Source organism: Mustela lutreola, chromosome 1, assembly GCF_030435805.1.
Source record: "Mustela lutreola isolate mMusLut2 chromosome 1, mMusLut2.pri, whole genome shotgun sequence".
In the NCBI taxonomy this organism is placed as follows: domain Eukaryota; kingdom Metazoa; phylum Chordata; class Mammalia; order Carnivora; family Mustelidae; genus Mustela; species Mustela lutreola.
The window spans coordinates 50,579,148-50,591,619 of NC_081290.1; the positions used below are offsets into that span (position 1 = coordinate 50,579,148).

Here is a 12,472-nt window from a genome sequence, read left to right on the forward strand (position 1 = left end):
TATATATATATATATATGTACACAAACACACATATATTCCCCACCCCCGACTGGAGGTGGAATTCAAGTGTATTTGTTTAATCTCCCCAGTGTTAGGGCCAAGATTAAGAAGGAGTGCTCCAAAACTTTGCTTTAAAGTGAGCAAAAACTAGACTATTAGAAAGGAGTAATGTAGGGGTTCCTGGGTGGCTCAGTCAGCTAAGCATCTGCCTTCAACTCAGGTCCTGATCTCAGGGTCCTGGGATGGAGCTCCCCACTCAATGGAGTCTGCTGCTCCCTCTCCCTCTTTCCTCCTCCCCTTCCCACCCACAACCTGTGTTCTCTTGCTCTCTCTCAAAAAATAAATAAAATCTTTTTTTTACAAAAAGTGGGGTAGCGATGTAGGAGCAATGTTTTCTTCCTGCTGAGAATATACAAACTTCTTTTTTAATATTTTTAATTCCTTTTTTTTTTTTTTTGCTTTTCCAGCTAAGATCCTTTAAAAGTCTTTGCATAAATATTAAATGGACACTCGAGGCCCTTCTGGCAAATCATTCTTAGAGACTTCAAAGCAATGGCTTGGGAAGGCTGTCTCCCTTATGAGCTCCTTCTGTACTATATCCTTTACTCAGAATATGTTAATCTGAACTACATTTGGAGAACGTAATTTTAATCTGGATTAACTTCAAGGTCAACAAATGAAAAGTAAGCACAGATAAAGAGACTTTGGCCAATGGAGGAAATAACTAAGTCTCCAGAATATATAGCAAAGGAATATTTTTTAAGGACTGTTCAAGAAAGACTTGTATATTTACTAACAAACATAGTATGAAAACAAACATTAAGTATCTGGGGCTATGAATCTACTCAGGGTCAAGGTTCTGTTAAATAGCCAAAGGAAGCATATTAATCCCTCAGATCACTGTGATGACATGTGACTCAGTAGCTACGGCAGATATTACCTACATTAATGAGGTTCCAAGACACTTGTTTCTGAAGTGTGTAAAAGAGAGAGAGGCTACATCCATGTGACAGCTGATGTAGGAGAAGACGTTAGGGTTCAAACCTTATGGCCAAGAAAGAATTCTTTGGTGCAAAAAGCTGGTTTTAGTAAAGCACGTAGACAGGAAGTGTGGGCACAAAGTGCTGCACTGGGTTTATGAGGAGTGGCCCATTATATACTTGCAAGTTGGGAAGGGGTTAAGGATACTATAAGCACCCCCACCCCACCTAGGTATATTGGTAACAAGGTTTCCAGGATCCTGAGGGGGCTAGCTATTGTTAGGAAAGGTCATTTATTGCTGCTTAATAAAAATTCAGTCATGAGATCCTTCAACTGCATATTGTTGGGTCATATGTTTGGGGGATGATTGCCAACATGTATCTTGGGTAGAAATAAAGTTTCCAAAGGAATTTTTATATGTTAAATTTTTAAGATTTTAAAAAATATTTTTATTTATTTATTTGACACAAAGAGAGAGAAAGAGAGAGGCAGAGAGAGAGAGAGAGAGAGAAAGCACACAAGCAGAGGGAGCTGCAGGCAGAAGGAGAGGGAGAAGCAGGGTCCCTGCTGAGCAGGAAACCCAATGCAGGGCTCTGTTCCAGGACCCAAGCCGAAGGCAGACACTTAACTGACTGAGCCACCCAGGCGCCCCAGGAATTTTTATATGTTAAAGTAGGCTTACAGGATTCTGGGGGTTGGGCCAGGATTGCCTCGTGCCCTTAGCAAAGTATTAACACTGAGGCAGCTAAGTCCCTAGAGCAATGTCACTCTGCCTGTTTCAAAGACTTGTCAGTGGGCTGTAGATAGTAAGGAAATTTAATAATTTTTCTTCTGTCTTTGTTTCCCACATCAACAGCCAACTTCGTGTCATTGACAGAGACCAAAGAATTCAAACCAAAATGTTAGGTCATTACCATATCCAGATCTAACCCCCTAAACTGTTCCATCCAGACGTTTATTTATTAATGTTCTCTACTGTGCAGAAGGAAGTTTCCAAGTCAAACACTTTGTGATTGATTGGGGTAGATATGACTTTAAAGAATTAAGTGTGCTTACTTATAATTCAGTAAAGTCTCTACTTTATAATTCATGTTTTTGTCATTGGTGAGAATCACAGAGATCCAATTCTAATGCAAAAATATTTATCTTGACAAAGTTTGATTAAATAAAGCCAACACATGTCATCCTGAGCTCTGAACTCATATTAAACTTTCAAAACCAGAAGAGAAGTGAACCAAAGAAAAGAAACTAACTTTCATTTGCTAGAATCTTTACTGTCACAAAAGCAAAGCCAGGGCTTCAGCTGGGGCACAAAAGCAGGACTTGGCTATGAAGTGGTATTCTGCACCATGTTCGTCCTGCTGCCATAAGGTTAAGTGTGACCAGTAGGTTAGCGATGTTTGGGGATTTCATAACTTCAGACTGCTCTAATGTGGAGGATGTGAAAATTCCATTAGGTCCTTGGCTAAAACTGCCTGAAATTCACAGAATTTAGGATTGGAAGGTGATCATGTCCAGACAGCAGCTGTGCCTTATATATTTCTGTATCCTCCATGGAAGCAAGAGCACTGTGGGTACCCAATAAATATGAGGCAATTGCACACACTTGTGGAATGACCCTCCCACATGGGGCAGACGTCCTCTCAACAGCGTCTTTGACAGATGGGCATCTGGCATCTGCTTTCATGCCATCTATTGACAAGTATCTAATGATCTCCTGAGGACATGCATTCCCTTATTCAGCCCCACTAATTGTTAGAAAGCTGTGTCTTATGTTAAACTGAAACTTGCTTTCATGAATGGGCCCCCACTGGCCTGAGTTCTGCCCTCCCCAGCAACACAAAATGAATCTTTTTAATCTCATACCTGATAGTTCTTTAAGAATTTTAAAAAAAACAAAAGCCCTTGCCCTATTAGGAGATCATCTTAGACAATATCTTCTGGGTATCACTTGGGTTGTTAATATTAATGTTAATGTTCAACGGTGCCAAGGATGGAAGATAATATTCCAGGCAAAATTAAGAGTGATGTTATTATACCTTATAATCAGGAGATCTGATACCATGAATATAAGTAGAGTAAATATTTTAAAAATTACAACACACATGTTTTCTTCCATAAAGCATTTTCAATAATGCATACTAGGCTTTTATTCTTCCAAATTTCATTTCTGAACCAGGAATATGATCATGATACTTCCTTGCCTAATATTCTTCAATGATTCCCATGACTTTCATTCAATCAAAAAAAAATTTATTAAGTTCCTATTATGTGCCAGGAACTATACTATGTCCTGGGCATGGGGGTGCAGAAACGATCAGGGAAGCATGGTCCCTTCTCTCATCAAGCTTATAGTCTATGGAGATGTGTCAGGAAACCATTAAACAACTAAGAAATACTATTTTGGATAAAGAAAACAGGTAGAAACTGATTGGAAATGAAGGTCATACATTAGTTGGCTCCTCAGGGAAAGCCTCTGTGAAGAGGTGAAATTTAAGCTAAGACCTGTTTGATGAAAATGAACAAACCACCATAAAAGTAGCAGCAAGCTTGTTTTTGCTCTCTTCCCTAATGAACTTTTTGTCATCAGCAAACTGGAAATGCATTCCCTCAACTCGTTACCCAAATCATTGATGAAATGATTTCATCGTTGCCTGGGACAGGGTCAAGACGAAGGGAACTTCAGGCAGATAAGAGTTTCCTGCTAGACTGTTATGCAACGTCTAGTTACAAGGACCTTGCAAAGCAAATATGCTTTTAAGATTTCAAAAGCAGGGCAGAGTCTGTCCCTCCTAAACTCTCTTAAACAATAGAGGGCACACTGCACTGCCTCTTGTGGGATTGTTTTCCCCTCCAGCAAAGCCAGCCAGTGAGTAACTTTCCATGAATGCATTTCAGTGTACTGGCACTTGTACCTCCAGCCTCTGTGGGAGTCTCACATGATGGCACCTCAGTCCAATACAATTCAAACTTCTTTCCCAGAGCAAAGACATCTAAGCCTTCCCTGGAGAGCTTGCCTTCTCTTATACCATAGTGTTGAGTTAGCAGAAGAAGCCTGGTAGTAGCCTGTGCTGTATATGTGTCTACATAAGAGGGGCCTGAGGGCAGTGTTCTGGACAATAACACCTCTATACATTATCACTTGACCCTGCTGCTGGTCCTCTGTGACCTGGAAAAGAGAGGAAGCCTATATATCTTCCCTGGGCTCCTCATTTGCAACGTATTATCTCTGAGGAAAATACAATTTTTCCCAGCCCCTGACTTCGGCTGTAAAGATCTCATGTAAATACTAAGCATAAATCTTTGATTTAGATCACAGTTGCCAACGTGTTAAGCACACTCGTCCTCCCAAACTCTATATTCTGCGGGTTTCCTTAGTATGGGTTCCCCTGCATACAGGGTAACTGCTATGATCATGCAAGTTCTACTTTGTGAAAGTAGGGAGGACACCCTCAAAATGAAGTGATTACACATTTGCTTAGTCTTTGAGACCATTTCCCAAGAAATGTAAAGTGTTTCAAGGAAAGGGAACCTCATTCTATATGGTACAAAGACACCAGGTGGGCTAGCAGGTCTGCTTCATAAACTCCCATGTAAGAAATGCCTTTCAAACATGAACTTCTCAAGGATATTCAGTGCAATACTGTTTGTAAAACAAAAAACAAAACAAAACAAAAATGTCCATCATTTAGACTCCAAATATCCTCCAGCCAGAGATGAATAAATAAATGTGGTATGTTCATAGATCAGAATACCATAGATCCATTAAAAATAATGAGTTAAAGCTAAAATTATAAACACGGTAAGTCTTCAAGAATGTACTGTTGAAAACGGGTATGTATAGTGTGAAGCTATTGTGTCAATGGTATAACGCACAAAACAATATACAAATGGGTTATGGAAACATACATTTGTAGCCAGATGTGTATCTTGTGCCCACACAGACACTCATCAGCCTCAGGATCTGGGTTATCTAAGGTCAGGGAGGGAGCAAAGGAGCTCTGGACAAGAGGGGAACGAAGGGGTTTCATCAGGGTCGATTTTATTAATTTTTTAATGTAAAATACATGTGGCAAAATATGAACACTTGTTAAATCTGGGTCACAGTTACACAGTTACACTGGGTCACAGTTACCTGTATTTTTCTGTATGTTTGAAATAATTTTTTTTTAAGTGAAAGAGAAAGGCAGTTAAGCTTCATTTCCCCAAAGGAGCTACTATGTTGCTTCCCCTCTGATAATGAGCTCCCTATTATTCAGCGGCTTTCCAATTTTTCTTTTTTTAGCAACAGAGTTTTCCTTTCAAATTAAAATTTTTATGGATTCCTAATATATACAACCAATAAAAGCTGAGGTGCCCTGGAGCCCCATTTTCTCACCTTCCCTCTGTGCAAACTAACAGTCCCCAAAGATATCTCCATGGAACCCGAGACTCCACAGAGCACAACTTGAAATTAAGGTAACTAATGCTAAGTCCTCTTTGACCTGGCTGTCAGGACACTACAAGCTAGTTTCCAACCTTTATGTCAACAATCTATGGTCAGAATGTTTGCATTCCCTCTTCTTTTCCCTCCTTCACCTTTACGAGCTGGTATTTCTTTTTATCTAGAGCCTGAATATAATAAAATGGCCAATCTTCAATAACTGACCAAAATTAATACTTCTCAACAAGCTTAAACTGGCATTACTTAACTGTTCTTCCTACCATTATTCTCAACAACAAATTTAACATTGCTCATGTTAACGATAATTTTTTCAAGAAGCAATCTCCCTTAAATAAAAGGAAAGTAATAAAAGACTTCAGGTGAATACAATTACACATATTTATAAGACCATTAGGAATGTCAAAAGTCAAAAAAATAAGATACATCATATAAACACCTTTCAACTACTGACCACCACAAATATTTAATATGACATTTTTGTGACTAAAGGTTTATTGGTGTGGAAAGCTAGTAAAGATATTTAAACTTCAATGTTGTGAATGTTCTTAAGTTTTAGCATTACATTTATATTAACATATATTCATTTGTTCTGCCAAGTGGTCTTACACTATACTTAGGAAAATGTCACATTTTGTTACAAAAGCCTATTTAATAAAACATTGCAATTAGCCACTCTGATATACCAAAGTTCAAACCCATCGTTCCCAAAAGACTCAAAATAGCCCTATAATGCAAATATGGTCTGTCAAACATGAAACATGTTTGTGGTAGTTAAAGAGATAAAAGTTCGGTATAGCTAAAGAAGCAGTGATGGTGATACCATTGAGTTGCTGGCTTTTAATATATGTCTATATAATGAGAAAAAAAATCACTTTGGGGTGAAATTACACACAATAACATGAAACTTACCTTACCAACTGAAGGACAGCTACGTAGTGAGTTGAGTCTCAGAGAAATCACAGGATTACAGTAGAATGCTAATTGTTGCTTTCTGGCTATGGATCCAGGCTTCTGGATCCTAGTGCTCGCCCTGACATTACCAAGGGAGACATCGACATTTTGAAAGAAGTACCTTGCTAATCCTGCCTTCACTTCAGGGCCAAGAGTTGCCTGATCTTGGAAAGCAAAATGAGATCTTCACCAGCTATTTTTCTGTTAGCTTTGCTCTCCCTTTAAGACAGACAATCAGCCTCCTTCTACTGCCACTGTTGAACTCATGTAAATAAGTACTGAGGATGTGAAAGACATTATGGAAGAAAAGACTGGTTGTGTTGGAAGAGGGATTTCAGGGCAAGGAAGGAATTTAAAGACAGGTAGAATGAGGACAGAGAGAAACCAATGAATACTATGTCTTATGGTGATCAATTAAATAACTAAAATCAATCTGCTTGCCTGAAAATGAACCTTATTAACTGAGATCACCACAAAGGGACAATAATAGAGATAATTTTTTGAGGAGACTATTTTTAACTCAAGTCAGTTGTTAAGCCATCTTTTAAAGTAGCATATGACCTTATGTGGGGTGGTTGGGGGGGGTGTGGAGATGAGGGGGAGAGAATGTGGGAAGTTCAAAAGACCACAGAAATGATAAAATGCCTGTGAAGTTTTCATCAGGAAGGTTATATCGCCTAAAAAGCCCAATAAAAATAAGTCTAAAACATGATTGGATAAGAGTAAAGGTTGATGAAACACCAAGCTAGATTGATTACTAATGTCAGTTGTGATGTTCATCTCTAGAAATCTGTAGGAAAAGAACAGACAACCCTCAAGGCCAGATTTAGTTACTCATGTGCACAAAATCAGACTGGATGACCAGCATTATGACCTTGTGATAAAAAAAATGAAAACAGGGTGTTCTATAGAGTATTGTTTAAGGATATTGGAGGACTAATTCCAGAACTTCCCAACAGACAATAAGTCAACACATTGGGTCTGAGAATGGATATCAGACCCGTGTGAAGCGAATCTATCCAGCAAATGCCCAGTTTAATCTGTAGGGCAGAGTTGGAGTTCCAACAATATACAATAAACTCTTCATTAGTCTGACAGTCAGGAAGCGGAGTGCTCCAGCTAATCAAATATTTTTTGTTAATTGTTACCACATGCAGTAGGGTTACAAATTTTTTAAAGAATGAGAATAAATTAAAATACACTTAACACTGAAACTAAACTGATTATAATTTAATCTTTCTCTAATTATTCAGAATGCATTTCAGGGTCATCAAGAGAAGCATAAATTATCAGTGCTTGATGACTGTGCAGGAAGTCACAGTTTTTCTAAAATCCTAGTTAATAGATGCTGGGTAACAAAGAATTCACTGCAATCGTTATCATTTGGGGGGGGGGGGTTATGCGCTAGACATTTTTCTAGAATCTGAAGTATGTCATCAATCCTCACCAAAAATAAAATTTCACAAATGATGAACTGATATTCATAGAGTCAGGATAACAAGTCCAAGGTCACACAACACAAAAGGGTGTCAGAGCCAGGTTTTGAATGCAGAACCATTTGTCTTTAAAGAATATGTTCTTTTGCTGTGTCATATATACTAATCCTTGTTGTGTAGAAGTATTCATACAAAGTGCTGCCTGTCTATACAACACTACCCACAATGGGTCATGCTGTTTGTTCTTCCAGAAATGCTGAAAGATATTTCTGAGTCACTCTTGACATTATTATCATATATTCATGAGGGCAGCAAACTTTGGCCATGAAATATTTTTGAAGTTTCTTTGTAAATGGAAGCCCAACTATTCATTCAAAGGATCAACAACACAGTCTGAACATTCTTGGAAGAAAAATATTTGAAGAAGACTAAGCCAGCATAGCCTCAGTCATGGAACAAAATGATCTACCAATAAAGGTATACACACTTCATACGCACTCACGTGCCCCCATTTCATGCAGTGATCTAATTTTTGTGTTATTTTGCTTATTTTTAACTATAAAACCTATTTGACTCAGTTATTAGTCAAGAAACAAAATTTAAACATTTAAACATTTAAATTTAAATAATTTAAACATTTAAATTTTTTAAACATTTTAGGCTGGGTTTAATACTACTAAAGAAATGAATCCACTTGTTAAGGGAGAAAAAAGTTACTGCATCAACAGATGTGAGGCATCCCTCCTCCCATCATCTACATTTAGCCCCACGCTCATTAATGTTTTCACTTGAAACATTTATGGCTTCTTGTTCACCTTCACTCACCAGCACCAATTACAATTCTTCAAGGTTCAAATGCCTTTTCTTCCTCCACCCATAATGGTTTCACTTATCTCTGAAGCAGGCAGTGATTCCTATAATGGAATTTCACAAACAAGGGGGGGAAATGTGGCTGAACTTTAGAGAGGTACAAAGTAATCTCCGGCCATGATACTGTTTCATTAGCTAATCTCATTCACACACAGGAGACTTCGCTGTTGCTGAGATAACCCTATTCAGGGAGACAGGCCTCCCTCCCCCTCCTCTTCACATAGCATTTCCAGATAAGCCTTAAGAATTTCTTTCAATTCTGAAAGAAACTACTTTCATCTCCAGCACCAGGCTGATATTTTCACTGTATTGAAGAAAATTTCACCTAAACAGTAACTTGGGGTAAAAGAAACCCTGACTAGAGTAAACTCTGTGCTTAAAAGTTCCAAATAGAAGAGATTTCCCAGCTATGAAGTCTCCACAGAATCATGGTGGGAAGGTAATTTTGAAAATGGCTGCAGCCTTATTCTCTTTCTAAGTCAGGATCTTGCCCAGACACAAAAGTTTCATGCTCAAGCCAAATTTGAAGAAAGTGAAAATCACTGCCTAACTGAATTACATTATGCAGTTATGGCAAAGCTTGGAAATCATACTGAACTGTCTTAAAACTTGATAGATTAGGTGGGGCTTGGCATGATCATGTTTTGAAAGGTGATTCTACTACTTGTGATTGTAACTGCCATGCACTTGTTCAGCTGGGGATTTTATTCTAATGCTCTGGACTGATTTGTTCATTCTACTTCTCCCTGAGATTTTATATTCTCTACAGTAACTTTGTTAAACTTGAATCTGAGGTGACCCTTCTAACTCTGAACTCCAAGGGATAACTTTCTCAGGGAAGGAAAAGTAAGGTTCATTTTCAATATGACTGAAGAGAAGAGGAAACTCCCAAATTGAAGGTCAAGAAAATGTTACCTGTAACCTGAATCAATAGCAATAGAAACAGTTCATTGAAGAGCAAGGTCTTATTTTATGTTCAACTAAGAAAGGTGTTCACATTTCAAATTAAGGAGCTAACTGAGAAGAATGAAGAAAGTTAAAAAAAAAAAAAGATGTTAATTATAATTCCTTAGACTTAATTTTATAGCCTAAGAAATTATTGAGAGTTCCAATAAAATATGATCCTTGACACACCTGAGTTGAAAGGATATTTAGAGGGTCACAAAATTCTTAAACTGGAAGGATCCCAAAAGAAAAACTAGTTCAACCCTTTTCTTTTTCTAATGAAGGACCTGAGGCTCAGAGGAGTTGTGTATTTATATAAAGAGTTTAAAAACCTTCAGCATAGATTTCAATTATTGTCACAGCAAAAACAAATTTAGTATCAAAAGGGTATAATTAGCAGCTATGCATAATCCCAAAGCATGAAAATTATTCTCATAATAGCAAAAACAATCCTCTATTTCTTTAAAGAAGCAAAATGGTGGTATAAATCTAATATTTGGTTCAAATTCCCGGGAGTGATTCTGTTTTTCTGCTTATTTAGACTCAAATTCCTAATCGGCCATTAGGAAATTTACTGACCGGCCACTGAATGCTAAGTATATAGCTCGAAAAATTTAATTCTGGTCAAATTTTGTCATTTAAAAAATGGTAAATAAAATCTTTATACACACTGATCCTGCCTATGAGCGCTTGTACCTTTTAATAATTTCCATTTCTTCTGATGGCTTTCTTCCTTACTTCCATGGATTATAATGGGTCTTCAAGACTCCAAGTGTCTCTCAACTCCCATCTATTCAACTGTGTTATTCAACATGTGCTTAATTGCAACAAGGCTGCAATTGCACAAGGAGCCCATGAATCAGTGATGGCACCAATTTTTTAATGTCCTTATTCATAACATTGCTGATTTTCTTCTACATGGTGGCAGGCCTGCTATTGAAAAACTAATATAGGATGCAGTTAACCAGTTACTCACCCGATTACGAATCTGGAAGAGCTGACAGACACAACATTTATGTCACTATAGGGCAACTGACCAGCATAAGTCATGTCAAAGTTATAAACAGGTAAGATAAGAAAAAGAAAGGAAGGCTATAAAGCTGCGATATTAGCACTGCTTATAATCTAATTACCAACACTGCAAATGCAGACACTCATTTCTTTTGTGCACCCAGAGTTAATTCCCACTGATGAACTCACAAGACCTAGATTTACAAAACATAATGTCGATGTATTATTTTATAATGGAGAATATTCCTTTCCAAGCACTGGGAAACTTATGTTAAGCTTCCTGAGTAGGAATGGCTAACACCTGGGCATCCACTTCTCTCTATTCTTTCCATGAACCCACATGGATCCAATAGAATCTTTATTAACACCATTATTAACTTTATTAACTCCCCTGCCAATCACACTAAGATAAATTTTACTAGCTTTATTCCAAAGCAGTGCCTTTTCATTCTCAAGATAACTAAAGGTGGGTAATAATCAGGTACTAATCAAGTTATTTTGGAGATTTGGAAATAAGAGCTAATGTAAGCAGATGCTTGAGGACCACTTCACCTTGGCCCAGGAGAAGACCTCAGAAGTTCACGTTCTCTCAATTCCAACAGCTATCTTACCACATGAATATTCCATCATTGTGCTCTCCTGAAACAAGTTTAAAAAATCATTATCTCTTTAGACCCATGTTTTTATTTCCTTTGAATATATACCCAGAAGTGGAATTGCTTGATCATATGTTAGTTCTGTTTGTAATTTTTTGAGGAACCTCGCTACTATTTTCCATAATGCCTGAACCAACTTATGTTGCTGCCAACAGTGGGTAAGAGTTCCCTTATCTCTACATCTTTGCCAAGATGATAGCTAGAGATATGCACTCCTATGTTTATTGCAGCATTATTCCCAATAACCTAAGATATAGACACAATCTAAGTGCCCCGCAACAGAAGAATGGATAAAGGGGTTGTGGTATGTGTGTGTGTGTGTGTGTGTGTGTGTACAATGAAATACTATTCTGCCATAAGTAAAAGGCAAATCTTGTCATCCGCAACAACAGGGATGGAACTCAAGGGAATTATGCTAAGTGAAATAAACCAGACAGAGAAAGAGAACTACTGTATGATATCATCTATACATGGAATCAAAAAAGGCCAAACTTAAAAAACAGAACAGAATGGTGGTCATCAGTGGCTGAGGGATGAGGGAATTGGGGATACATTGTTTAAAGGTACAAACTGGGAACTAATAATAAATAAGTTCTGGAGAGCTAATGCACATCGTAGTGATTATAGCCAATAATACTGTATTATAAACTTCAGAGTTGCTAAGAAACAAAATCTCAATTATCCCTAGCAAAAAAAAAAGAAAGAAAGAAAAAGAAAGAAAGAAATAATAATTATGTAACATAATAGCTAACACCAGGGTGGTAACCATATTACAATATATAAATATATCAAATTAACATGTTGTAACGTCAAACTTACAAAATGTTATATGTCAAATACATCTCATTTAAAAATCATTACCAGATACATCCTCTTTCAAGATTCCACTGAGTCTACGCTTCATATAGGAAGAGTACATTTTCTCCAGATAAAGTATGCCTCAATTATTTTACAGGTCTCTTTTACAGTTATAAAAATGAAACTGAGCTTCTGTTTGCTGCCACATCACACAAAAACTACTGGACAGATTGTCATAAAAAGTGGAGAGGGTAAGTTTGAGATACTCTGAATATTTTTTAGAAGGCTCTAGAGTAGTCTTAAAATTCACCGGGCTTGAGGTAGTAGAGAACCTTAAGTAATTATTCCTCAGACATGGTGGAGCTGAATTAAAAAGAAG

At 37.5% G+C, this 12,472-nt stretch overlaps 1 protein-coding gene across 4 annotated transcripts in view; it reads right to left on the reverse strand.

Moving 5' to 3' along the window:
* Positions 1 to 12,472, reverse strand: part of LOC131825323 (cytosolic beta-glucosidase) — a 112,948-nt gene that overhangs the window by 39,978 nt on the left and 60,498 nt on the right. The window contains exon 5 of one of the 4 annotated variants that reach the window (XR_009351205.1): positions 8,639 to 8,727. The exons of the other annotated variants lie outside the window; for them this stretch is intronic. The gene's annotated coding sequence lies outside the window, so the exon portion shown is untranslated. The remainder of the gene's footprint in view (positions 1 to 8,638; positions 8,728 to 12,472) is intronic. 4 annotated transcript variants of the gene reach the window in all.